Genomic DNA, 27576 nt, shown 5'->3' on the forward strand with positions numbered 1-27576 from the left:
CACTGTGGCCAGCTCGTCAAACTTCCCGAAGAGTTCGTTGAGGAGTTTGACCAGTTCCTGTGCAGTACACTGAGACGCCAGGCTGGTAAACCCCACGATGTCTGCAAACAGGATACTGGAGTGGCAGGGGTAGAGAGGGAGGGAGGGAAAAGGGGGCAGTGGGAGAAAGATGGAGAAAGATGGAACAAGGAAACACTTACAAACATTGCCCACTGGGCACACACTGGTTGAATCAACATTGTTTCCACGTCATTTCGTTGAAATGACATTGAACCAATGTGGAATAGACGTCTGTGTGCAGTGGGTGATGATCTAACAATATCTAGGTCAGGCCCAAGGACCCTTCTGAGTCACAATTAACATTCTTATCTTGTAGCGAGTGCTCACGTTTACTTTAAATTAGTGTACAGCCGAGTTGATTTTAGTCTGACGCTGTAAACATTATTTTGATGACGAATATGAACGTACTTTCTTGTTGCTCAAGAAACATGAGGTTTGATTTAAATGTGCCTTTAGTCCAATAAATGGGGAGGGCGAGAGAGGAGGACATAAAATTAATTAAATAATTTCATCTCTTCCTCTAGCTCTAAACTAGCCAGTGTTAGTTTAGTTTGAACAGTGTATTAAAAGCCACTTATCCTCTGAGTTGTTTGTCGACAGCACAGATAGTTAGAACAACAAGGTGTTATAGATCTAATTCACTGTGAATATCTTCACCAGCCCTCGGCTCTAACACTAAGTGAATGTATAGATGGGAGTGTGAGAGAGAGTGTGACTTCTTCAGTAAGCCATGGTGTGAGAGCGAAAGAGTGACTTAAGCCATAGTGTGAGAGAGTTACTTTTGGAGAAACCCTCCGTGAGCCATGACTATCTCAAATGTTGTCGGTCTACGTCTCAGATGGCACCCTATTCCCTATATAGTGAACTACCTTTTGCAGCTTGGCTTGACTTGACTTGAAGGGGTTGGATATATGCAAAGCTGGGATCACAGCTCTGTCTATTTACAACTTCACTTCTGTCATTTCCCTTTGAACAGCACTTTGTTGTGGGCCATGTGTGAGTGTGCTCTTGTGCACGCTCTACCTATTTTGGAGAGGAGGAGGGGTGCAGAAGGGGGCGAAGAGGGAGTGGAGGAGGGTTGGAGGAGGGGGGCGAGGAGGGTTGGAGGGGGTAATAGCGGATCTAAACAGGGGTGCGATCATACACCTCTGAGTCACATCAAAAGACCTAAGCTGTGTTCGAATGCTCATACTAACCACACTAACCGTACTATTGTGAAGTAAATTGAGTATGTAGTATGCTTATTGGTCATGGTATGGATATACTTAGTATGCCAAAAGTTCCTGGATGTCGTACTAAATTTGCCAAAATACAAAGTATACAAGCAGTGGACACTATTTCCGTGCTTTTGGGGCCCATAATGCAATTCTTCAGAAAATGGGCGTGGCTTCACAACGTTTTCAGATTTTAAGAAAATGGCGTAAAATACGCAGCCGGCATCCGACGAGAGCGGATACAAATTCATTGCTTTAATTATGACAAATGTTATGAAAATGTTGAGCAATATAATAATGTAATGACTTTTCAAATAAGTTACATTACATGATATGTTGGCTGACAATTTGTTAGCTACGCTATCCTTACGAACCGCATAGCATTACAGTATATACATTACTAATAGCATTACTAATACATCGAACTTGTCAGGCAGTATATTAACTATATGCTATCTAACTAACTACCCAACATTTATTGATTTGATTACCGACGTCATTCTTAGCTAAGTGGTATAGTCGTTGTGAGTTCTCAATGGTCATTGTTAATTCTGGCTATCTACTCCGATTTCAGAGCACTCTCGTCTGAGTGTGTCGGAGCGCAGAATATGGCCGGTGTCAGTAAACCTTGGCAAAAACAAGCGTAATTAAATTGTTGCCAGCAGTTACCAATGCTCTGGATAACATGAAAACAGCCTAACCAGCTCAGCTAGTGTGAGTAAAATGGTAAGCGGAGGTGTTCTCTCATTTGTGTCTGGAAAGTAGCTAGCAAGACAGCCAACGTTAGCTAGTTAGCTTGGGTGCTTGACTGCCGTGGTGAGGTCAGAACGCTCGGATCAACCCTACTCCACGGCCAGAGAGTCCAGTGTACGCTCCGAGAGCGAAACTCTCTGAATTTACGAACGGACAATTTGACAACACTCTGGATTTGAGCACTCCAGATTTTATTTACAAACACACCCGATATCGTAAAATGTTTTGCTAACAATCTAGCATGGGTTTGCAGAGCAACAGCATCAACTTCCCGTAGACAGGCAAAGTGCTAGTACGCTCAACTGAAAGGATACCGTTTGTTTACAGTATACTAAAATTAACTAATAATATATGGTATGCAGTATATACTCATTAAGTATGTAGTATACAGTATGTTAGTATGCGTATTCGAACACAGCTCTAGATCACCGAGATGTCACACCTTCACCATTTGCCACACAACACCGATTACTTTGAGTGTGTCAGTGTGTGCATGTGTGTGTGCGTATTTATGAACACTGCCTCTCCACTGTGGCAGGCAGGCACACAGACAGAGACAGACAGACCGACCACGGGGGCTGTAGCTGTACCCTAGCTGGTTGGATGACAGCGAAGGCTGTGTTGCTCCTTTACACTGACAGTGAGTGGGAGGTTTACAGAGCTGTAGGTGTCTGGTAGGGAACCCCGCAGGGTAGGCAGATACACGAAACTGCCAAAAGAAAGGAAAAGCCAACATAAAGTGTCTTAATGGAGCGATGGACCACCACGAGCCAGAACAGCTTCAATGCACCTTGGCATAGATTCTACAAGGGTTTGGAACTCTATTGGAGGGATGCGACACCACTCTTCTGCAAGAAATTCCATCAGTTGGTGTTTTGTTGACGGTGGTGGAAAACACTGTCTCAGTGGCCACTCCATAATCTCCCATAAGTGTTCAGCTGGGTTGAGCGCTGGTGACTAAACTATCAATGGTATATGGTTTTCATGCTCATCAACCCATTCAGTGACCACCCGTGCCCTGTGGATGGGGCATTGTCAAACTATGGGACCGTAGCCAGCATTTTTGTACATCACCCTAGGCATGATGGAATGTTAATTACTTAATTAACTCAGGAACCACACCTGTGTGGAAGCACCTGCTTTCAATATACTTTGACTCCCTCATTTACTCAAGTGTTTCCATTATTTTGTCAGTTACCCGTTTATCCCAAATGGCACCATATTCCCTATATAGTGCACTCCTTTTGACCAGGGCCCATAGGGAATATATAGGTATTATACAACGGGTGGGTCTAATCCTGAAATCTGATTGGTTAAAACCCCACTCCAGCCAGTATCTATTCCGCAAGTTACCACCGGCTAAATCTATGACGTTAAAATTCCTATTTACTCTGTTCCATCTGACTGCGCAATCCACTGTCTCATCAGCCCAGCCAGGCATTTTATAAACTGGATCTCCACTATAAAAAGCATCTACACATTGTCTCATATTTATTTTAGACTAACATTTACGTTTTCAACAGCGGAGATTTGTATAAACAATGCTGTGTGTCTCACCGACATTTGCAACATTGTTTCAATATTCAAATTCAATCTCCAGCTGTCCCATAGTAATGAACGTGTCGGGAGTCGGGATGAGACAGACAGGCAGGCAGCGTTTCTCAGCCAGTCGAAATCAGGAATATATACAAAGAAATGTAAATTGAAAATGAAACAAAGTGCAGCTAACTAGCTGCAGTCTTTCAGCTTCAGTTTGAAGTGATTGTGTTAGCCGTTTTGTTGTCTAGCTCCTCTGTCCTGACGAGTGAGCACATTCCTATGCCAGGCAAAATCGCACCTCATTAGCTTATTGTTATGGATGTGTGATCTCAAGTGATAAATCATGTGATAACGTGACATGTGAGCACATGAAAACATGATCTCATGTGAAATAAACATGATAACATGGGGATGCAAAATTTCAACATGTGATACCATGTGAAATGAAGGCAGTTGGAGGGTAGGCCGCTAAATGTATTTTTTTCACCTTTATTTAACCCTGTAGGCCAGGTTCTCATTTACAACTGCGACCTGGCCAAGTTAAAGCAAAGCAGTGCGACAAAAACAACAACACAGAGTTACACATGGGATAAACAAACGTACAGTCAATAACACAATAGAAAAATCTATATACAGTGGGTGCAAATGTAATAAGATTAGAGAAGTAAGGCAATAAATAGGCCACAGAGGCGAAATAATTACAATTTAGCTGGAGTGATAGATGTGCAGATGATGATGTACAAGTAGAGATACTGGGGTGTAAAATAGCAAAAAAAAGAACAATATGGGGATGAGGTAGTTGGGTGGGCTATTTACAGATGGGCTGTGTACAGGTGCAGTGATCGGTAAGCTGCTCTGACAGCTGATGCTTGAAGCTAGTGAGATATAAGTCTCCAGCTTCAGTGATTTTTGCAATTCGTTCCAGTCATTGGCAGCAGAGAACTGGAAGGAAAGGCGGCCAAACTAGGAGTTGGCTGTAACGGGGTGAGTGCCTGGTTGCCGGGAAGTCAAGCGCAGGAGAACAGAGATGGGCGATAACAGGAGAACTTTAATATACACCCTGGCCCAAAGGCACAGGCGCGACAGCACAAAGCACAACCACGGTAACATGAACCGGATTAAATAAAACAAACAAACCTAGGTTTGAAACAAACCTAGCGCAAGCCAGCCTGTAGCGTAACACCCTACACAAAGAACAATTCCACACACAGACATGAGGGAAACAGAGGGTAATATACATTTAGTCTGATGAGAGAATGTGAACCAGGTGTGCGGGAAAACAAGACAAAACAAATGGAAAATGAAAGGTGGAGCGGCGATGGCTAGAAGACCGGTGACGTCGACCGCCGAACGCCGCCCGAACAAGGAGAGGGACCGACTTCGGCGGAAGTCGTGACATTGGCTTTGGGGATGACCAGTGAAATATACCTGCTGGAGCACGTGCTATGGGTGGGTGTTGCTATGGTGACCAGTGAGCTGAGATAAGGCGGGGCTTTATCTAGCAGACTTATAGATGACCTGGAGCCAGTGGGTTTGGCGACGAATATGAAGCGAAGGCCAGCCAACGAGAGCATACAGGGCGCAGTGGTGGGTAGTATATGGGGCTTTGATGACAAAACGGATGGCACTGTGATAGACTACATCCAGTTTAGTGTTAGAGTTTTAGTGGCTATTTTGTAAATGACATTGCCAAAGTCAAGGATCGGTAGGATAGTCAGTTTTACGAGGGTGTGTTTGGCAGCATGAGTGAAGGAGGCTTTGTTGCGAAATAGGAAGCCAATTCTAGATTTAATTTTGGATTGGAGATGCTTAATGTGAGTCTGGAAGGAGAGTTTACAGTCTAACCAGACACCTAGGTATTTGTAGTTGTCCACATATTCTAAGTCAGAACCGTCCAGAGTAGTGATGCTAGTCGGGCAGGCAGGTGCGGGAAGCAATCGGTTGAAGAGCATGCATTTAGTTTTACTAGCATTTAAAAGCAGTTGGAGGCCACGGAAGGAGTGTTTTATGGCATTGAAGCTTGTTTGGAGGTTTGTTAACACAGTGTCCAAAGAAGTACCCCCTGATCTAAAAGTCCTTACCTCTCACTGAGCCAAACCAGTCTCAGTCTATTTTTGAACTTCATGTCATTTAACAAAGACAAGATGACACTGGGTGAAGAACAAGACGACCATCAAACTCCCTGCCGCTCGCCAGTCAGACAGCCTGTTGTTGTCATAGCTTCACTTACGTACGTACCTGACGTTGTCATGACGCTGGATGTAGATCTTGTGAAAGATTCTCTCGGGCGGCTTCAGGAAGTCTTCCTTCATCTCCATGGCAACATTCCTGGGCAACAGGCTCATCAGGAGGCGCTCCTAAAGCAGGAGTAGCCGATAGAGAGAGTGGGCTGGGTTAGAGGTCATATATGGAAAAGTAAAAAGTCCTAACCCACTCATTATAAAGAGCATGCATCCCAAATGGCATTATATTCCCTATATAGTGCACTACATTCAAACAGAGCCCAGTGGGTTATTACAGTACAATATACATACTGTACAGGTAAGTGCCAAAATAAAGGAAACACTTGAGTAAATGAGGGATACAAAGTATATTGAAAGCATGTGCTTCCCCACAATTGTGGTTCCTAAGTTAATTAAGCAATTAACATCCTTGCTTAGAGTTGTATAAAAATGCCCAGTTCCCATTATGTTGCATACCAAGGCTAGAACAAAAGATCTCAGTGACTTTGAAAGAGGGGTCTCAAAGGAGCATAGGGGGTTTGAGAGTGTGTGTGTGTGTGTGTGTGTGTGTGTGTGTGTGTGTGTGTGTGTGTGTGTGTCTCAGTCACCAGATCTCAACCCAATTGAACACTTATGGGAGAGTCTGGAGCGGTGCCTGAGACAGCATTTTCCACCACCATCAACAAAACACCAAAGGATGGAATTTCACGTGGAAGAATGGTGTTGCATCCCTTCAATAGAGTTCCAGACAGTTGTAGAATCTATGCCAAGGCCCATTGACTCTGATCTGCCAGCTCGTGGTGGCCCAACGATCAATTAAGACACTTTATGCTGGTGTTTGCTATTTTTTGGCAGTTACCTGTATATACAGTCGCCATACAAATCTTTGTTTCGTAAATTTCCCCCAAAGCTATGGAACCTTCAGAAAGTATTAATTCTCCTTGACTTATAGTGTTACAGCATGAATTCAAAATTGATTAAATAAAAGATTCTCACCCATCTACACACAATACCCCATAGACAACTTGAAAACACGTTATTAGAAGATGTTGCACATACATTCACACCTAGTTAATACATGTTAGAATCACCTTTGACAGTGATTACAGCTGTGAGTCTTTCTGGTTAAGTCTCTAAGATCTTTCCACACCTGTATTGTACAGTATCTGTACATTATTCTTTAAAAAATTCTTCAAGCTCTGGTAAATTGGTTGTTGATCATTGCTAGACAACCATATTCAAGTTTAACTATAGATTTTGAAGCAGCTTAATGTCAAAACTGTAACTAGGCCACTCAGGAACATTCAATGTTGTCTTCGTAAGAAACTCCAGTGTATATTTGGCCTTGTATTTTAGATTATTGTCCTGTCTCCCAGTGCCTGTTGGAAAACAGACTGAACCAGGTTTTCTAGGATTTTGCCTGTGCATAGCTCTATCCCTAGGCCTTGCCGATGACAAGCACACCCATAATGTCACGTATGCTCTCTCTCCGGCGCTCTAGATCGCCATGCTCTCGCACCTCAGCTGGATCGACAGGTTTCCACGCCTTAGCAGAGGTGACCGGTCCGCTCCTGATCCCCGGGATCATCATCTTGGTCGGCGTCCTGCGGTTGGAGCTGCGCGTCGGGGAGTGTCACGTGTGCTGTCACGTGTGCTCCCTCTCCGGCTTCTACGTCAGCAGGCTGCTCATTATGGTGCACACCTGTCACCATCGTTACACGCATTATGACACTCACCTGGACTCCATCAGCTCCTTGATTACCTGCCCTATATGTGTCACTCCCTTTGGTTCCATCCCCAGGCGTCATTGTTTCTGATTCTTGTCTGTGTGCTGTTAGTGTTTCTTGTTTTGTATTATGTTGTGTTCATTTATTAACCTGTCTGGGCTAGGGGGCAGTATTTTCACGGCCGGATGAAAAACGTACCCAAACAGGTTACTACTCTGGCCCAGAAACTAGAATATGCATATTATTAGTAGATGTGGATAGAAAACACTCTGAAGTTTCTAAAACTGTTTGAACGGTGTCTGTGAGTATAACAGAACTCATATGGCAGGCAAAAACCTGAGAATAATCCATGCAGGAAGTGGAAAGTCTGAGAATTGTAGTTCGTCTTTTGATTCTCTATCGAAGCTACAGTGTCTGTGGGGTGACGTTGCACTTCCTAAGGCTTCCATTGGCTGTCTAAAGCCTTCAGAAAGTGGTTTGAGCATTTTCCTGTCACTGGGTAGATAATAGGAGCTCAGTTACTGAGTGGTCTGCCTGGCAACAATGGGATTGGACATGCGCAGTCACACAAGCACACCGTTCCTTCTTCTTCTTGAATGAATATGCTATTGTCCGGTGGGGAATATTATCGCAATTTTATGTTACAAATACCATAAAGATTGATTTTAAACAGCGTTTGACATGCTTCTAAGTACGGTAATGGAACATTTTGACTTTTCGTCTCTCGTTCCACACTCGCGCGTTATGCCTTTGGATAAGTGATCTGAACGCATGAACAAAACGGAGGTATTTGTACATAAATATGGATTATTTCGAACAAAAACAACATTTATTGTGGAAGTAGCAGTCCTGGGAGTGCATTCTGACGAAGATCAGCAAAGGTAAGAGAATATTTCTAATACTAATTCTGAGTTTAGGTTGCCCTGAACTTGGCGGGTGTCTGAATAGCTCACCGTCATGGCTGAGCTATGTACTCAGAATATTGAAAAATGTGCTTTCTCCGTAAAGCTATTTTAAAATCTGACACAGCAGTTGCATCCAGGGGTAGTCTACCTATAATTCTTTAAATAATTGTTATATACTTTGTCAACGTTTATGATGAGTATTTTTGTAAATTGATGTGCACATTCACTGGACGTTTTGGTGGGAATACATTTTCTGAACATCATGCGCCAATGTAAAATGATGTTTTTGGATATAAATATGAACTTTATCGAACAAAACATACATGTATTGTGTAACATAATGTCCTAGGAGTGTCATCTGATGAAGATCGTCAAAGGTTAATGCTTCTTTTAGCTGTGTTTTGGGTTTTATTGACACATGGCCTTGCTTGGAAAATGGCTGTGTGATTATTTTTGTCTATGTACTTTCCTAACATAATCTAATGTTTTGCTTTCGCTGTAAAGCCTTTTTGAAATCAGACAATGTGGTTACATCAAGGAGAAGTGTATCTTTAAAATGGTGTAAGATAGTGGTATGTTTGAGAAAGTTGAATTATGACATTTTGTTGTTTTTGAATTTGCCGCCCTGATATTTCACTGGCTGTGTCCCGCAGGTCTAGGCCATAGAAGTTAAAACACTCACTCCCTGAACTTGCTTCCCGACTCTCAGCGCACATCGTTACACATAACATGATTTTCACAAAATGTATCCGCTATAATTTCTTACAACCGACAACAACTTTTGAACATCAGATCGGCAGTTACTTAACTAAATTCCGGCTTCAATTTTTACTTTAATTCATCTGCCCTCGGCTCTTTCTGTAATTCTGACCCAATTTTCAGGCTACCCAAGGGGAAACGCTGACGTTACAGAGGCAAGTGAGGGGGGATCCTGGCGAGATTAAGGCAAAGGGAGAACTGACCACCTCTTCCCTCCATTCTACTGGTACAGTCACTTGATTATAAGATTGATGACCTCCGATCGCGGATTTGTTACCAACGGGACTCTGAAAACTGCAATGCCCCCGTGCAGAAACTGAGGTCCATACAGAAATGGTTTGTCGAAGTCAGTTGGATCTGACAATTACTCTTGATGGTTGTACAGTCATCTCAAATAAAATACCTCTGCGTTACTCTGGACCCCGATCTCTCTTTTTACGAACATATCAAGAATATTTCAGGGACAGCTTTTTTCCATTTTCGTAACATTGCAAAAATCTTTAATTTTCTGTCCAAAAATGATGCAGAAAAATGTATCCATGCTTTTGTCAGTTAAAGACTGGACTACTGCAATGCTCTACTTTCCGGCTACCCGGATAAAGTACTAAATAAACTTCAGTTAGTGCTAAACACGGCTGCTAGAATCTTGATTAGAACCCCAAAAATGTGATCATATTACTCCATGTGCTAGCCTCTCTATACTGGCTTCCTGTTAAGGCTAGGGCTGATTTCAAGGTTTTACTGCTAACCTACAAAGCATTACATGGGCTTGCTCTTACCTATCTTTCCGATTTGGTCCTGCCGTACATACCTACATGTAAGCTACGGTCACAAGACGCCGGCCTCCTTACTGTCCCTAGAATTTCTAAGCAAACAGCTGGAGGCAGGGCTTTCTCCTATAGAGCTCCATTTTTATGGAATGGTCTGCATATCAATGTGAGAGATGCAGACTCGGTCTCAACCTTTAAGTCTTTATTGAAGACTCATCTCTTCAGTAGGTCAGGTGATTGAGTGTAGTTTGGCCCAGGGGTGTGAAGGTGAACGGAAAGGCACTGGAGTGACGAACCACCCTTGCTGTCTCTGCCTGGCCGGTTCCCATCTCTCCACTGGGATTCGCTGCCTCTAACCCTATTACAGGGGCTGAGTCACTGGCTTACTGCTGCTCTTCCATGCCGTCCCTAGGAGGGGTGCGTCACTTGAGTGGGTTGAATCACTGACTTGATCTTCTTGTCCGGGTTGGCACCCCCCACGGGGGAGGTCTTCATGGGCTATACTTGGCCTTGTCTCAGGGAAGTAGGTTGGTGGTTGAAGATATCCCTCTAGTGGTGTGGGGGCTGTGCCTTGGCAAAGTGGGTGGGGTTATATCCTGCCTGTTTGGCCCTGTCCGGGGATATCGTCGGACAGGGCCACAGTGTCTCCCGACCCCTTCTGTCTCAGCCTCCAGTATTTATGCTGCAATAGTTTATGTGTTGGGGCTAGTGTCAATCTGTTAAATCTGGAGTATTTCTCTTATCTGGTGTCCTGTGTGAATTTAAGTATGCTCCCTCTAATTCTCTCTCTCTTTTTCTCTCTTTCTCTCTCTTTCTCTCGTCTGTCGGAGGACCTGAGCCCTAGGACCATGCCTCAGGACTACCTGACCGATGACTCCTTGCTGTCCCCAGTCCACCTGGTCATGCTGCTGCTCCGGTTTCAACTGTTCTGTCTGCGGCTATGGAACTCTGACCTGTTCATTGGACGTGCTATCTTGTCCCGGACCTGCTGTTTGGAATAGAGGTCGACCGATTATGATTTTTTAATGCCGATACCGATACGGATTATTGGAGGACCAAAAAACAAACGATACCGATTAACCGGACGATTTTTGTATTTATTTATTTGTAATAATGACAATTACAACAATACTGAATGAACACTTATTTTAACTTAATATAATACATCAATAAAATCAATTTAGCCTCAAATAAATAATGAAACATGTTCAATTTGGTTTAAATAATGCAAAAACAAAGTGTTGGAGAAGAAAGTAAAAGTGCATTATGTGCCATGTAAGAAAGCTAACGTTTAAGTTCCTTGCTCAGAACATGAGAACATATGAAAGCTGGTGGTTCCTTTTAACATGAGTCTTCAATATTCCCAGGTAAGATGTTTTAGGTTGTAGTTATTATAGGAATTATAGAACTATTTCTCTCTATACGATTTGTATTTCATATACCTTTGACTATTGGATGTTCTTATAGGCACGTTAGTATTGCCAGTGTAACAGTATAGCTTCCGTCCCTCTCCTCGCTCCTACCTGGGCTCGAACCAGGAACACATCGACAACAGCCACCCTCGAAGCAGCGTTACCCATGTAGAGCAAGGGAAACAGCTACACCAAGTCTCAGAGCGAGTGACGTTTGAAACGCTATTAGCGTGCACCCGGCTAACTAGCTAGCCACTTCATATCGGTTACACCAGCCTAATCTTGGGAGTTGATAGGCTTGAAGTCATAAACAGCGCAATGCATTGCGAAGGGCTTCTGGCAAAACGCACAAAAGTGCTATTTTGAATGAATGCTTACGAGCCTGCTGGTGCCTACCATCGCTCAGTCAGACTGCTCTATCAAATCATAGACTTAATTATAACATAATAACACACAGAAACGAGCCTTAGGTCATTAATATGGTCGAATCCGGAAACTATCACGTTTATTCTTTCAGTGAAATACGGAACCGTTCCGTATTTTACCTAACGGGTGGCATCCATAAGTCTAAATGTTCCTGTTACATTGCACAACCTTCAATGTTATGTCATAATTACGTAAAATTCTGGCAAATTAGTTCGCAACGAGCCAGCCGGCCCAAACTGTTGCATATACCCTGACTCTGCGTGCAATGAACGGAAGAGAAGTGACAATTTCACCTGGTTAATATTGCCTGCTAACCTGGATTTCTTTTAGCTAAATATGCAGGTTTAAAAATATATACTTCTGTGTATTGATTTTAAGAAAGGCATTGATGTTTATGGTTAGGTACAGTCGTGCAACGATTGTGCTTTTTCGCAAATGCGCTTTTGTTAAATCATCCCCCGTTTGGCGAAGTCGGCTGTCTTTGTTAGGAAGAAATAGTCTTCACAGTTCACAACGAGCCAGGCGGCCCAAACTGCTGCATATACCCTGACTCTGTTGCAGAGGTGACACGTTTTCCCTAGTTAAAATAAATTCATGTTAGCAGGCAATATTAACTAAAGATGCAGGTTTAAAAATATATACTTGTGTATTGATTTTAAGAAAGACATTGATGTTTATGGTTAGGTACAAGTTGGAGCAACGACAGACCTTTTTCGTGAATGCGCACCGCATCAATTATATGCAACACAGGACAGGCTAGATAAACTAGTAATATCATCAACCATGTGTAGTTAACTAGTGATTATGATTGATTGATTGATTGATTGTTTTTATAAGATAAGTTTAATGCTAGCTAGCAACTTACCTTGGCTTCTTACTGCATTCGCGTAACAGGCAGGCTCCTCATGGAGTGCAATGTAAAGCAGGTGGTTAGAGCGTTGGACTAGTTAACCGTAAGGTTGCATCCCCAAGCTGACAAGGTAGGAATCTGTCGTTCTGCCCCTGAACAAGGCAGTTAACCCACCGTTCCTAGGCCGTCATTGAAAATAAGAATGTGTTCTTAACTGACTTGCCTAGTTAAAAAATATTTATATAAAAAAAAAAGAAAATCGCCAAATCGGTGGCCAAAAATACCGATTGCCGATTGTTATGAAAACTTGAAATCGGCCCTAAATAATCGGCCATTACAATTAATCGGTCGACCTCTAGTTTGGAACTCTCTCTCTCTCTACCGCACCTGCTGTCTCTAACTCTGAATGATTGGCTATGAAAAGCCAACTGACATTTACTCCTGTTGCACCCTCTACAACCACTGTGATTATTATTATCTGACCCTGCTGACCCTGCTGGTCATCTATGAATGTTTGAACATCTTGGCCATGTTCTGTTATAATCTCCACCCGGCACAGCCAGAAGAGAACTGGCCACCCCTCAGAGCCTGGTTCCTCTAGGTTTCTTCCTAGGTTCTGGCCTTTCTAGGGAGTTTTTCCTAGCCACCGTGCTTCTACATCTGCATTGCTTGTTGTTTGGGGTTTTAGGCTGGGTTTCTGTGCAGCACTTCAAAAAAAAACTTTTTACATCAGCTGATGTAAAAAGGGTTTTATAAATACATTTGATTGATTGATTTATTGGAGCAAAGTACAGAGAGATCCTTGATGAAAACCTGCTCCAGAGGGCTCAGGACCTCAGACTGGGGCAAAGGTTCACCTTCCAACAGGAAAACGACCCTAAGCACACAGCCAAGACAATGCAGGAGTGGCTTCAGGACAAGTCTCTGAATGTCCCAGCCAGAGCCCGGACTGTAACCCGATCGAACATCTCTGGAGAGACCTGAGAATAGCTGTGGAGCGACGCTCCCCATCAAACCTGAAAGAGCTTGAGAGGATCTGCAGAGAAGAATGGGAGATACTCCCCAAATACAGGTGTGCCAAGCTTGTAGCGTCATACCCAAGAAGACTTGAGGTTGTAATCACTGCCAAAGGTGCTTCAACAAAGTACTGATAAAGGGTCTGAATAATTATATAAATGTGATATTTCTGGGGGGGTTTTATACATTTGCTAAAATTTCTAAAAACCTGTTTTTGCTTTGTCATTATGGGGTATTATGTGTAGATTGATGTACATTTTAGAATAAGGTTGTAACGTAACAAAATGTGGTAAGAGTCAAGGGGTCTGAATATTTTCCGAATGCAATTTATGTACTTGTAAATGTATCAATTGGCCAATTCAGCCATTTGGGTTACATTTGGGCAAACTCGTGAGGGACACCTTGGAGACTTCACACTAAATATTATGTAGCTCTCTAATTCCTGAATGTATCAGTCTGAAACTTCGCACACACATGTTGCCCTGTTGTGGACAACATCTACATTCTCCCCAGCTTCCTATATCAATGTATGGCCTTTCTTTTGCATTTCAAAGATGACGCAACAACAATAAAAATAGAAAACGCATGTTTTTTGGTTTGTTTGATCTTTTACAAGATCTATTGTGTTTGTATTCTCCTAAATTAATTTCACATCTCCACAAACTTCAAAGTGTTTCTGTTCAAATAGTATCAAGAATATGCCTATCCTTGCTTCAGGTCCTGGTGCTACAGGCAGTTAGATTTGGGTATGTCATTTTATGCGGAAATTGAGATGAAGGGTCCTGTCCAGATAAGGTTAACAACCCCCATGAGCTCAACACCACTGGTCTTATTAAGGGCAAGAAGCAACAAAGACCTACTTCTCTCTCTCAGCTGTACAATATTCCTCTTTATACTCTGCATTCAGTCCTCTCAGTAGACAGAGCCCATATTCACAAAGCTTCTCAGAGTAGAATTGCTTTGTTGTTGTTGTTGTTGTTGTTATTGTAGTTGCTGTTGTTAAAGTAGCTAAAGCACAAACAAATTGGACCCACCAGGCTAACATAATAAAAAATCCCCATCAAAATGTGTCTGTTTAAAAAATCTAATCAAATTGTATTGGTCACATGCGCCTAATACAACAGGTGTAGAGTTTACAGTGAAATGCTTACTTACAAGCCCATTCCCAACAGTAAAAAAGTAAGAGAAATATTTGCTAAATAAAAATTTGGAAATTGTAACATAATAAAAACTATAAAAAGGCTATGTACAGAGACTACCTCAATCATCTTAACTGGAACAACCATCTCAGTAATGGGTGCAATAAATCCAATTACTAACAGATTGAATTGGTGTAGAAATGTTGTATGTTATTTATCTTTGTGTAGCATAAAATGAATCAACCAAGCAATGTACATGCAAAAACACATATTACAGTAAAACAAACAATTCTGAAAATCTCCCTGCAATAGAGCATGCTGAGATGGTTCTATGTAGAACCCTTCTTGCCTTCCAAAGAATCTTTCTTGCCTTCCAAAGAATCATCAAAGAACCCTTGCTTCCAAAACATATTTAGGATGTTAAACGTTCTAGGTAGAACCCTTTGCCTTACAAAGAACCCTTGTGTAACCCTTTATTCTAAGAGTGTACCTCGTACCCCCACACATTGACTTGGTCCTTGGTATATAAATCTTCTCTATTCTAGTAGTTATCCTGAATTGAAGTTGCAGGTGATTAACAATTCTACGTTTTAGATATCCTAACTCTGGCTGGATTCCAATAGGAATTACACATCACTTTGCAAGCCAACATTGTGATTTGCAGGCCTGGTGTGGCCTATAAACCAGGAGAATCCTAACACCACTGTGTTAGGGTATAATTATATATTATGTTGTCATAAATAATTTAATTTTAAAGGCTAATAAGGCTGGTGGAACCATTCACAGAGGGTTCTAGGAAGAATCATTGGATGAAAGAATGGTTCTTGGTAGAACCTGTCATAGAGGGTTCTAGGTAGAACTACATACAGGGGTTCTTTGAAAAACCCTACATAGAGGGTTCTAGCACCAAAAAGGGTTCCCTTATGGGGATAAACTGAAGAACCCTGTATGGTTCTAACCCTAACCCCCTACCCTTTGTTTCTAAGAGTGTAGTTGAGGTAATTGAGGTAATACGAGTACATGTGGTTAGGGGTAAAAGTGACTAGGCAATCATGAAAGAGTAACACAGAACATATAAATAGTAAATAGTGAGCTAGAGATATCCGGTTTTTTTTGCATGGGCTTAGTCTCAATCCACCACATCTGCCTATTTCGGCCTTCCGCAACTGCGGTGGAAAGTGGCAGCGCTACAGCGCTGTTTGTTAGACCAGGAGACATTCCAAAAATCCTTTTTCTCACGAAAACGACAGACACTTCAAAACCTTCTTCTTATGATACATTTTTTGATTGTCTTTGTTTCCATTTATGAATGTGTTATTCAATGTGTTTCTATGGGCTATAGTAGTAAAGCCCCCCTCCCCCCAAAAAAAGGCTTAGACGTTTATGGGTTATATTCTCCCTCTGGAATAATTTAGTGTCATGACTGTCCTGTGAGGATCAGAATCGGTCAGATCAGACGGTGGGATTGTGACAGTAACCAGGCCTCTCTCTCTCTCTCCCACAGAGAGGAGAGGGGGAGGGCTGCTGGATGGTCGACCAATCACACCAGGTCGTAAATTACAAGAGAGGAATACTCTCTCTTTTACCCTTTAGTATCAACTAAAGGAATGTCCCTTTGTCTCCAAATACCTTTGCCAACCCAAAACTGTAAAGTCCAAAAAGTGAACACCGGAAGAATATTCCTAACATCAGAACATGGGGAATGATGAGAGATGGTCTATGGAAAACGAATGTCTATTTTGTGATGTCATAATGTTTTTAAATAAAAATGGTATAACGAAAATTCTGTAACTTGAAAAGTATACACACTGTATATGTCAGGTTTTCATCATATATGTTGTGAGACATGAACAATTCTGAAAGTATTTTTGTTAAAGATAGGAATGTGATTTTAGTTTTCTAACGAGATCATAGTTTTTATGATACTTTGCACCAGTAAGTAGCCACGCCCCAAGGGAGCTCAGATATTGTGTCAAGATGATGGAACACCCCTTTTATGCTGAGTGCATAAAGGCTTGGAAGAGAAATTAACATCAGACCAGGAAACGTGAGGCTGAGAGCTACACGTTTGAAATGGTTGAAACTTTGAACCTCGACACAACCTCACCTACCAGACCAGGAGATCGCCAGTCTGCAGCTGCGCATGTAAAGTGGTTTGGAACTTTGAATACCAGCATGGGGGGGGGGGGGGGGCTACGAGAACTCCCCTCTCAGACAATCACTGGTACAGCTAAGTAGCTGTTCTGAGGAAACACCCCAGGGAGACCAGACAACTAAGAAGAAGGACATGGTGACCTCTGGTGGACAATCAGAGCATGTACAAGTGGGCTGCAGAAAGGCCCAACCAAACCCTTTCCAAGCAGGCTTGGTTCCGACAGAGATAAAAGACGAACGAAGGCATTTCACACGGAAATACATTCATGATGTTACTCTGATTAATGGGAGAATAGTTATAGAATGTGTCCACAATAAGTGTCCTTTTATCTCTCTCTCTCTCTCTTTTCCCCACCCCTCTTCATTTGTTGTGTATAAACCGCCATATTTTGTCAGTCCACGAGGGACCTTTGTCTCATGTAGTAAGTGTGTGTGTGTGTGTGTGTGTGTGTGTGTGTGTATTCTGTGTTATTATTTAGTTAGCTAGTAAATAAATAATTAAACCAATTTGTGTAGTACTGAATAGTGAGCAAGGCTGGGGTTTTTACAGATCCAATTAGGTTACGACTGGTCAGAATGAGGATATGATAAGAGGTAATGATTAATAAGATGACTGTGCATCGATGTAATAGATATATACCTTGTAGAGTTTAATTCTAGAGATGGTAACTCTTTAACCTCTTACATCTAGACATTCCGCTAGCGGAACACCTGCTCCAATATCCAATGATGGGCGTGGCGCGAAATACAAACTCCTCGAAAATCCGAAAACTTCAATTTTTCAAACATATGACTATTTTACACCATTTTAAAGACAAGACTCTCCTTTATCTAACCACACTGTCCAATTTCAAAAAGGCTTTACAGCGAAAGCAAAACATTAGATTATGTCAGCAGAGTACCCAGCCAGAAATAATCAGACAACCATTTTTCAAGCTAGCATATAATGTCATAAAAAACAAAACCACAGCTAAATGCAGCACTAACCTTTGATGATCTTCATCAGATGACACTCCTAGAACATTATGTTATACAATACATGCATGTTTTGTTCAATCAAGTTCATATTTATATCAAAAACCAGCTTTTTACATTAGCATGTGACTTTCAGAACTAGCATACCCCCCGCAAACTTCCGGCAAATTTACTAACAATTTACTAAATTACTCACGATAAACGTTCACAAAAAGCATAACAATTATTTTAAGAATTATAGATACAGAACTCCTTTATGCAATCGCGGTGTCCGACTTTAAAATAGCTTTTCGGTGAAAGCACATTTTGCAATATTCTGAGTAGATAGCTCGCCATCACGGGCTAGCTATTTTGACACCCACCAAGTTTGGTACTCACCAAACTCAGATTTACTATAACAAAAATTGGATTACTTTTGCTGTTCTTTGTCAGAATGCACTCCCAGGACTTCTACTTCAATAACAAATGTTGGTTTGGTTCCAAATAATCCATAGTTCTATCCAAATAGCGGCGTTTTGTTGTGCGTTCAAGACACTATCCGAAGGGAAACGAAGGGTGACGCGCCCTGCGCGTTTCGTGACAAAAAAATGCAAAATATTCCATTACCGTACTTCGAAGCATGTCAAACGCTGTTTAAAATCAATTTTTATGCGATTTATCTCGTAAAAAAGCGATAATATTCCAACCGGGAGTCGTTGTTTCCGTTCAAAGACTGAAAATGTAAAAATGGAGTCGTCTCGTGCACGCGCGCACCAGTCTCATTGTTCTCAGATCGACCACTTACCAAATGCGCTACTGTTTTTCAGCCATGGCCTGCAAAGTCATCATTCAACGTTCTGGCGCCTTCTGAGAGCCTATGGGAGCGTTAGAAAATGTCACGTTACAGCAGAGATCCCCTGTTTTGGATAGAGATGACAAAGAAGGCCAAGAAATGGTCAGAGAAGGCGCTTCCTGTTTGGAATCTTCTCAGGTTTTGGCCTGCCAAATGAGTTCTGTTATACTCACAGACACCATTCAAACAGTTTTAGAAACTTTGGAGTGTTTGATATCCAAAGCCAATAATTATATGCATATTCTAGTTTCTGGGCAGGAGTAATAATCAGATTAAATCGGGTACGTTTTTTTATCCGGCCGTGAAAATACTGCCCCCTATCCATAACAAGTTAAACAACTTCTTCCATGGTGTCCCAAATCCTAATGAGTTAATCGTTACATGATTAATTTAATCGGGTAACAATTAAACATAGTTAGTGGATTAAATAAATAACAGTCATCATTGTCTCTGAGCTGCTGTGGATAAAAGTGATGGGTTCTGACTTTAAACTTGAAATATTAAATATCCTTATTCATGTTACTGAGGGAGAGCTGGGAATGCAGAACGTTTACATTCTGTCAGAACATGTTATTGTTAAACATCAGGTATCCTATGGAAAGGAGAAGGGCCATAGTCTGGTTTCAGTCAACAGATAAGGTAGGACAGTGGTGAGTTGGGGAGGAGTGAGAAATTTGGGCCAAGGTCAGGTCAGATGAAGTGAGAAAGAACAGGCATCACTAAAGTCCTGTCTAGCAACAGAGATGTATTGGCTGTCCAGATGTGTAAGGGAGAGACTCAGCATAGGAGGAAGGTTTAAATACCAGTACTTGTATAAATATGTATTGGTCTTATGCAGCTGTGTGAGCCAGTGGGGGAATAAACTTGGTTTGAGCTTTACTAGTCATCTGTGAGTTTTACTCTGTTTACTTAGAACCTAACAAAACCAACTATTAAATTGCAGACACTATTTTAAAAACCTGATTATATTAAAGCACTGGGATGGACTGGTTAAGTTATTATGAGCCAAATGGCAGACTGGTTAGGTGGCCTTTCACATCTTGGCAATGTGCTGTTTCCAGATGCCAATCAGGGTGCTGTATACATTAAGTACACAGATAAACTGGTGACCTTTAGCGGGTAGCGCGGGGAGGCCATGAAAGCAATCTGCCTGTGTAATAATGACCTGTCAGAGCTCAGCCTGCAACTGCAGGACAGGAAAACAACATAAACTAATCTACAAAGCACAGGTGTGTGTGTGTGTGTGTGTGTGTGTGTGTGTGTGTGTGTGTGTGTGTGTGTGTGTGTGTGTGTGTGTGTGTGTGTATAATGTGGGCATTAAGATAATGATTTTTTCTTATAAGCGCCTGGTGTAGGTGGGCTGAGGGGGAGGGGAAGGGTGTGTGTAATGTTCTGTTGCTGTGTGTTAAAGGTGTGTGTGGAGAGGGTAGCGTGTGTGGTGTGGCGTGTGCGCTATGGTAATTTTTATTTCCTTATTTATTGATTTATTTATTGATTTATTTATTGATTTATTTATTGATTATTTATTTATTTATTTAACCAGGTAGGCAAGTTGAGAACAAGTTCTCATTTACAATTGCGACCTGGCCAAGATAAAGCAAAGCAGTTTGACACATACAACAATACAGAGTTACACATGGAGTAAAACAAACATACAGTCAATAATATAGTAGAAAAATAAGTTTATCTACAAAGTGAGCAAATGAGGTGAGATAAGGGAGGTAAAGGCAAAAAAGGTCATGGTGGCGACGTAAATACAATATAGCTAATGTCATAGTTATGTTGTTACAAAAGCTACATTGTAACCTTTAGAAACTCACGCTGAAACATATCAAGGTCTTTGCACAAGGTGTGTTGCAAGAAAATACATCTGCTTAAAAATGTGTACATACATGTACCCTACAGTATGTTTGTATATATGTCTGAGATGTTATATGTTTATATGTACCTTTGTGTGTGTGTGTGAGTACGTGCATGCTTGTGTGTGTCTCTCTCACCTGTTTCTCATTCTCGTCCTCCAGTCGTAGCCTATCCTCTATGCAGCTCCTAGCCTGTAGGAAGACCTTCCTCTGAGCACGCTCAGTCAGCACCCTGACAAACACTCCAGACAGGTTGACAATGGTGAACAGCACCGTGTTGGCCACCATCTGCAAATCACACAGAGCACAAACAGACATGTACACAGTGAGTGGTATGTACATTTACATTTTAGTCATTTAGCAGACGCTCTTATCCAGAGCGACTTACAGTAGTGAATGCATACATTTCATAATTATTATTTTTTTTCTGTGCTGGCCCCCCGTGGGAAACGAACCCACAACCCTGGTGTTGCAAACACCATGCTCTACCAACTGAGCTACAGGGAAGGCTATGTGTGTGTATGGTGAGAGAGAGAGAGAGAGAGAGAGAGAGAGAGAGAGAGAGAGAGAGAGAGAGAGAGAGAGAGAGAGAGAGAGAGAGAGAGAGAGAGAGAGAGAGAGAGAGAGAGAGAGAGAGAGAGAGAGAGAGAGAGAGAGAGAGAGAGAGAGAGAGAGAGAGAGAGAGAGAGAGAGAGAGAGAGAGAGAGAGAGAGAGAGAGACATGTACTAGTCTGTGGCAACCTAAATTCCAGCACACAGAGGGACAAACACCTGCCTGGAGGTGACAGCATTCCCTCCCCCATATGCCCCCCTAGGCACAACTATGATAACAAAAACAGGTCACAATTCCTGCAGCTCTATCACACGATGGGTATGTACATAGTCAATGGTAGGCTTCCAGTGGGACTCCTATGGTAGGTACACCTATTGCTCATCTCTTGGCAGTAGTACTGTAGACTACTTTATCACTGACCTCAACCCAGAGTCTCTCAGAGCGTTCACAGTCAGCCCACTGACACCCATATCAGATCACAGCAAAATCACAGTCTACTTGAACAGTGCAATACTCAATCATGAGGCATCAAAGCCAAAGGAACTGAGTAATATTAAGAAATGCTATAGATGGAAGGAATGTAGTGTGGAAACCTACCAAAAAACAATTAGGCAACAACAAATTCAATCCCTGTTTCTACACCTGCATTGCTTGCTGTTTGGGGTTTTAGACTGGGTTTCTGTACAGAACTTTGAGATATCAAAGAAGGGCTTTAAAAATACATTTGATTTGATTTTAGACAACTTCCTGGACAAAACATTCCACTGTAACAGTGAAGTCACTTGGCAGTAGAAAATCTTAACAATGTATTTGCCTCAGCTTCCCTATCAAAAAATATAAACAATTCTAACAGAAATCAGAAGAAAATGAACAACAATGACAAATGGTTTGATGAAGAATGCAAAAACCTAAGAAAGAAATTGACAAACCTGTCCAACCAAAAGCATAGAGACCCAGAAAACCTGAGTCTATGCATTCACTATGGTGAATCACTAAAACAATACAGAAATACACTATGGAAAAAGAAGGAACAGCACATCAGAAATCAGCTCAATGTAATTGAAGAATCCATAGACTCTAACCACTTCTGGGAAAATTGGAAAACACTCAACAAACAACAATACGAAGAATTATCTATCCAAAATGGAGATGTATGGGTAAACCACTTCTCCAATCTGTTTGGCTCTATAACAAAGAACAAACAGCAAAAACATATACATGATCAAATACACATCTTAGAATCAACTATTAAAGACTACCAGAACCCACTAGATTCTCCAATTACCTTGAATGAACTACAGGACAAAATAAAAATCCTCCAACCAAAAAAGGCCTGTGGTGTTGATGGTATCCTCAATGAAATTATGAAATATACAGACAACAAATTCCCATTGGCTATACTAAAACTCTTTAACATCATCCTTAGCTCTGGTATCTTCCCCATTATTTGGAACCAAGGACTGATCACCCCAATCCACAAAAGTGGAGACAAATTTGAACTCATTAACTACCGTGGGATATGCGTCAACAGCAACCTTGGGAAAATCCTCTGCATTATCATTAACAGCAGACTCGTACATTTCCTCAGTGAAAACAATGTACAGAGCAAATCTCAAATTGGCTTTTAACCAAATTATCGTACGACAGACCACATATTCAACCTGCACACCCTAATTGACAAACAAACAATCCAAAACAAAGGCAAAGTCTTCTCATAATTTGTTGATTTCAAAAAAGCCTTTGACTCAATTTGGCATGAAAAAACACACACATTTCTTCCCACAGGGCCGTGGCGTGAGACAGGGATGCAGCTTAAACCCCACCCTCTTCAAAATATATATCAACGAATTGGGGAGGGCACTAGAACATTCTGCAGCACCCAGCCTCACCATACTAGAATCTGAAGTCAAATGTTTACTGATGATCTGGTGCTACTGTCACCAACCAAGGAGGGCCTACAGCAGCACCTAGATATTCTGCACAGATTCTGCCAGACCTGGGCCCTGACAGTAAATCTCAGTAAGACCAAAATAATGGTGTTCCAAAAAAGGTCCAGTCTCCAGGACCACAAATTCAAATTCCATCTAGACACCGTTGCTCTAGAGCACACAAACAACTATACATACCTTGGCCTAAACATCAGAGCCGCAGATAACTTCTACAAAGCTGTGAACAACCTGAGAGAAAAGGCAAGAAGGGCATTCTATGCCATCAAAAGGAACATCAAATGTAACATACCAATTAAGATCTGGCTAAAAGTACTTGAATCAGGTATAGAACCCATTGCCTTTTATGGTTGTGAGGTCTGGGGTCTGCTCACCAACCAATAATTCACAAAATGGGACAAACACCAAATTGAGACTCTGCATACAAAAATATCCTCCGTGTACAACGTAATACACAAAATAATGCATGCAGAGCAGAATTAGGCCGATACCCATTCATTATCAAAATCCAAAAAAGAGCTGTTAAATTCTACAATCACCTAAAAGGAAGCGATTCCCAAACCTTCCATAACAAAGCCATCACCTACAGATAGATTAACCTGGAGAAGAGTCCCCTAAGCAAGCTGGTCCCCAGGACAGCAACACAATTAGACCCAACCAAATCATGAGAAAACAAAAAGATAATTACTTGACACATTGGAAAGAATTCACAAAAAAACTGAGCAAACTAGAATGCTATTTGGACCTAAATACCTGACCACTGTGACTGACCCAAACTTAAGGAAAGCTTTGAATATGTACAGACTCAGTGAGCATAGCCTTGCTATTGAGAAAGGCCGCCGTAGGCAGACCTGGCTCTCAAGAGAAGACAGACTATGTGCACACTGCCCACAAAATGAGGTGGAAACTGAGCTGCACTTGCTAACCTCCTGCCAAATGTATGACCGTATTAGAGACACACATTTCCCTCAGATTACACAGATCCACAAAGAATTTGAAAACAAACCCGATTTTGATAAACTCCCATATACATTTACATTTACATTTAAGTAATTTAGCAGACGCTCTTATCCAGAGCGACTTACAAATTGGTGCATTCACCTTAAGATATCCAGTGGAACAACCACTTTACAATAGTGCATTTAAATATTTTTTTTGGGGGGGGTTAGAAGGATTACTTTATCCTATCCCAGGTATTCCTTAAAGAGGTGGGGTTTCAGGTGTCTCCGGAAGGTGGTGATTGACTCCGCTGTCCTGGCGTCGTGAGGGAGCTTGTTCCACCATTGGGGTGCCAGAGCAGCGAACAGTTTTGACTGGGCTGAGCGGGAACTGTGCTTCCTCAGAGGTAGGGAGGCGAGCAGGCCAGAGGTGGATGAACGCAGTGCCCTTGTTTGGGTGTAGGGCCTGATCAGAGCCTGAAGGTACGGAGGTGCCGTTCCCCTCACAGTTCCATAGGCAAGCACCATGGACTTGTAGCGGATGCGAGTTTCAACTGGAAGCCAGTGGAGAGAGCGGAGGAGCGGGGTGACGTGAGAGAACTTGGGAAGGTTGAACACCAGACGGGCTGCGGCGTTCTGGATGAGTTGTAGGGGTTTAATGGCACAGGCAGGGAGCCCAGCCAACAGCGAGTTGCAGTAATCCAGACGGTAGATGACAAGTGCCTGGACTAGGACCTGCACCGCTTCCTGTGTGAGGCATATCTACTGGGTGAAATACCACAGTGTGCCATTACAGCAGCAAGATTTGTGACCCGTTGCCACAAGGAAAGGGCAATCAGTGAAGTACAAACACCGTTGTAAATACAACCAATATTTATGTTTATTTATTTTCCCTTTTGTACTTTAATCATTTGCACATCATTACAACACTGTATATATACATAATATAACATTTGTAATGTCTTTATTCTTTTGGACTTCTGTGAGTGTAATGTTTACTGTTTATTTTATTGTTTATTTCACTTTTGTATATTATCTACTTCACTTGTATTGGCAATGTTAACATCTATTTTTTTATTTATTTCACCTTTATTTAACCAGGTAGGCAAGTTGAGAACAAGTTCTCATTTACAATTGCGACCTGGCCAAGATAAAGCAAAGCAGTTCGACACATACAACAACACAGAGTTACACATGGAGTAAAACAAACATACAGTCAATTATACAGTAGAAAAATAAGTCTATATACAATGTGAGCAAATGAGGTGAGATAAGGGAGGTAAAGGCAAAAAAAGGCCATGATGGCGAAGTACATACAATATTGCAAGTAAAACACTGGAATGGTAGATTTGCAGTGGGAGAAAGTGCAAAGTAGAAATAGAAATAATGGGGTGCAAATCAGCAAAATAAATAAATCAAGTAGGGGAAGAGGTAGTTGTTTGGGCTAAATTATAGATGAGCTATGTACAGGTGCAATAATCTGTGAGCTGCTCTGACTGCTCTGATATGTTTCCCATGCCAATAAATCCCCTTGAATTGAATTGAAATGAATTGAGAGAGAGGTTGGGTAGGTAGGTTAGTGGGTGGGTGGGTGGGTGGGTGGGTAGGGGGTTGAGGGTGTTTGTAGGTGTCAAGGAATGGATCGGTTTCATTCTTACCATAGAAACCATGATTATTATTAAATTGCCAGTGTAGTCAAAAACAGGATTTTGTGTGTTTTAGATGTATCTCCACACTATGAGGTTGGAATAATACTGTAAAATTGTGAAAATGATGAGAATGACATTTTAGTGTAAGAGCTGTATGAAATGACTGCCTGATACTTCAGCCTGTTTAGGTGGGATGGAGTTTGGGGTTTCCATGGTGATATCACCATGTGGTAAATTAGTTAATAGACCAATAAGAAAGATAGTTCATAAGCTCTATGCCAACAGCTAATTTGCAGTTTCCCTTCCCCAATCAGACTACTCCGAGACAAAATTCTTGCTTGAGATGTTGCCCTTTCCAAAGAAGCTATTGTTGTACATTTTAATTTAAAACAATCTCAGTAAGGTACAAAATTGGTGCCCAGAAATGATTTGATATTGAGACAAAAATGGCTGCATTGGACCTTTTAAAGTAGTAAATATCAACTTAAGTACAGGTGTGTGTAAAATGTACTGTTGAAGAAAACGTTATAATAAAGCCGTAATAACATTTGCAATGTGGCATACAGTTGAGCAGAGGTGATTTTAGATTTTATTTCCATACATGGGGAAGATTTTTTAGCAGGGCCTGAATGTCACGTCCTGGCCAGTATAAGGGTTAATTGTTATTGTAGTTTGGTCAGGACGTGGCAGAGGGTATTTGTTTTATGTGGTTCAGGGTGGTGTGTTAGTTAGGAGGGCGTTTGATTTATTATTTCCGGGTTTTGAGTTATGGTCTATGTTTATGTATTTCTATGTGTAGTCTAGTAAGTGTGTTTCTATGTTGAGTTAATTGGGGTGGACTTCCAATTGAAGGCAGCTGTTTGGTGTTGCCTTTGATTGGAAGTCCTATATTAGTTGGGTGTGTTTGTCTGTGTATTTGTGGGAGATTGTTCTTGGATTGCTGTGTTGCCTTCAAGACTGTTATTTTTGTATACGTGTTTGTTTGGTTTTTTCCTTCTTTCCCGTAAATAAAGAAGATGAGTATACATGTCCTTGCTGCGTTTTGGTCCTCCATTTCTAACGACAAGCGTGACACTGAAAGATTTCTTTGCCTTTTATGAACACATTGCATGCATTTCTATGACGTAGACTTGCATGAAATGCTTTTATAAAAGGTGATTGTATTTTGAAATTTGCAAAAGGCAAACATACAGCCGCAACCAACCATAGAAATATACTGAACAAAAATAAAAAAGCAACATGTAAAGTGTTGGTCCCATGTTTCATGAGTTGAAAAAAAAGATCCCAAAAGTTTTTTAAAAAATGGCACAAATTTGTTTACATTGCTTGTGCTGGGAACAATAAAAGGTCACTCTAAAATGTGCAGTTTTGTCACACAACACAATGCCACAGATGTCTCAAGTGTTGAGAGCGCTTGCAATTGGCATGCTGACTGCAGGAATGTCTACCAGAGCTGTTGCCAGAGAATTGAATGTTAATGTCTACCATAAGCCGCCTCCAAGTCGTTTTAATGAATTTGGCAGGCACATCCAACAGGCCTCACAACTGCAGATCACCTGTATGGCGTAGTGTGGGTGAATGGTTTGCTGATGTCAATGTTGTGAACAGAGTGCCCCATGGTGGTGATGGGGTTATGGGATGGGCAGGCATAAGCTACGGACAATGAACACAATTGCATTTTATCGATGGCAATTTTAAAGCACAGAAATACCGTAACGTAATCCTGAGGTCCATTGTCGTGCCATTCATCCTCCGCCATCACTTCATGTTTCAGCATGACAATGCATGGTCCCATGTCGCACGGATCCGTACTAGGGATGCACGATATATCGGTGAACATAACGGAGTCGGCCGATATTAGCTAAAAATGCCAACAT

The 27576-nt window shown here is 41.6% G+C and overlaps 1 pseudogene; it reads right to left on the minus strand.

Annotated features, from left to right (window-relative positions):
• Nucleotides 1-27576, minus strand: part of LOC115192279 (adenylate cyclase type 1-like) — a 79752-nt pseudogene that overhangs the window by 46995 nt on the left and 5181 nt on the right.

Source organism: Salmo trutta, chromosome 4 (genome assembly GCF_901001165.1).
Source record: "Salmo trutta chromosome 4, fSalTru1.1, whole genome shotgun sequence".
Taxonomy (NCBI): domain Eukaryota; kingdom Metazoa; phylum Chordata; class Actinopteri; order Salmoniformes; family Salmonidae; genus Salmo; species Salmo trutta.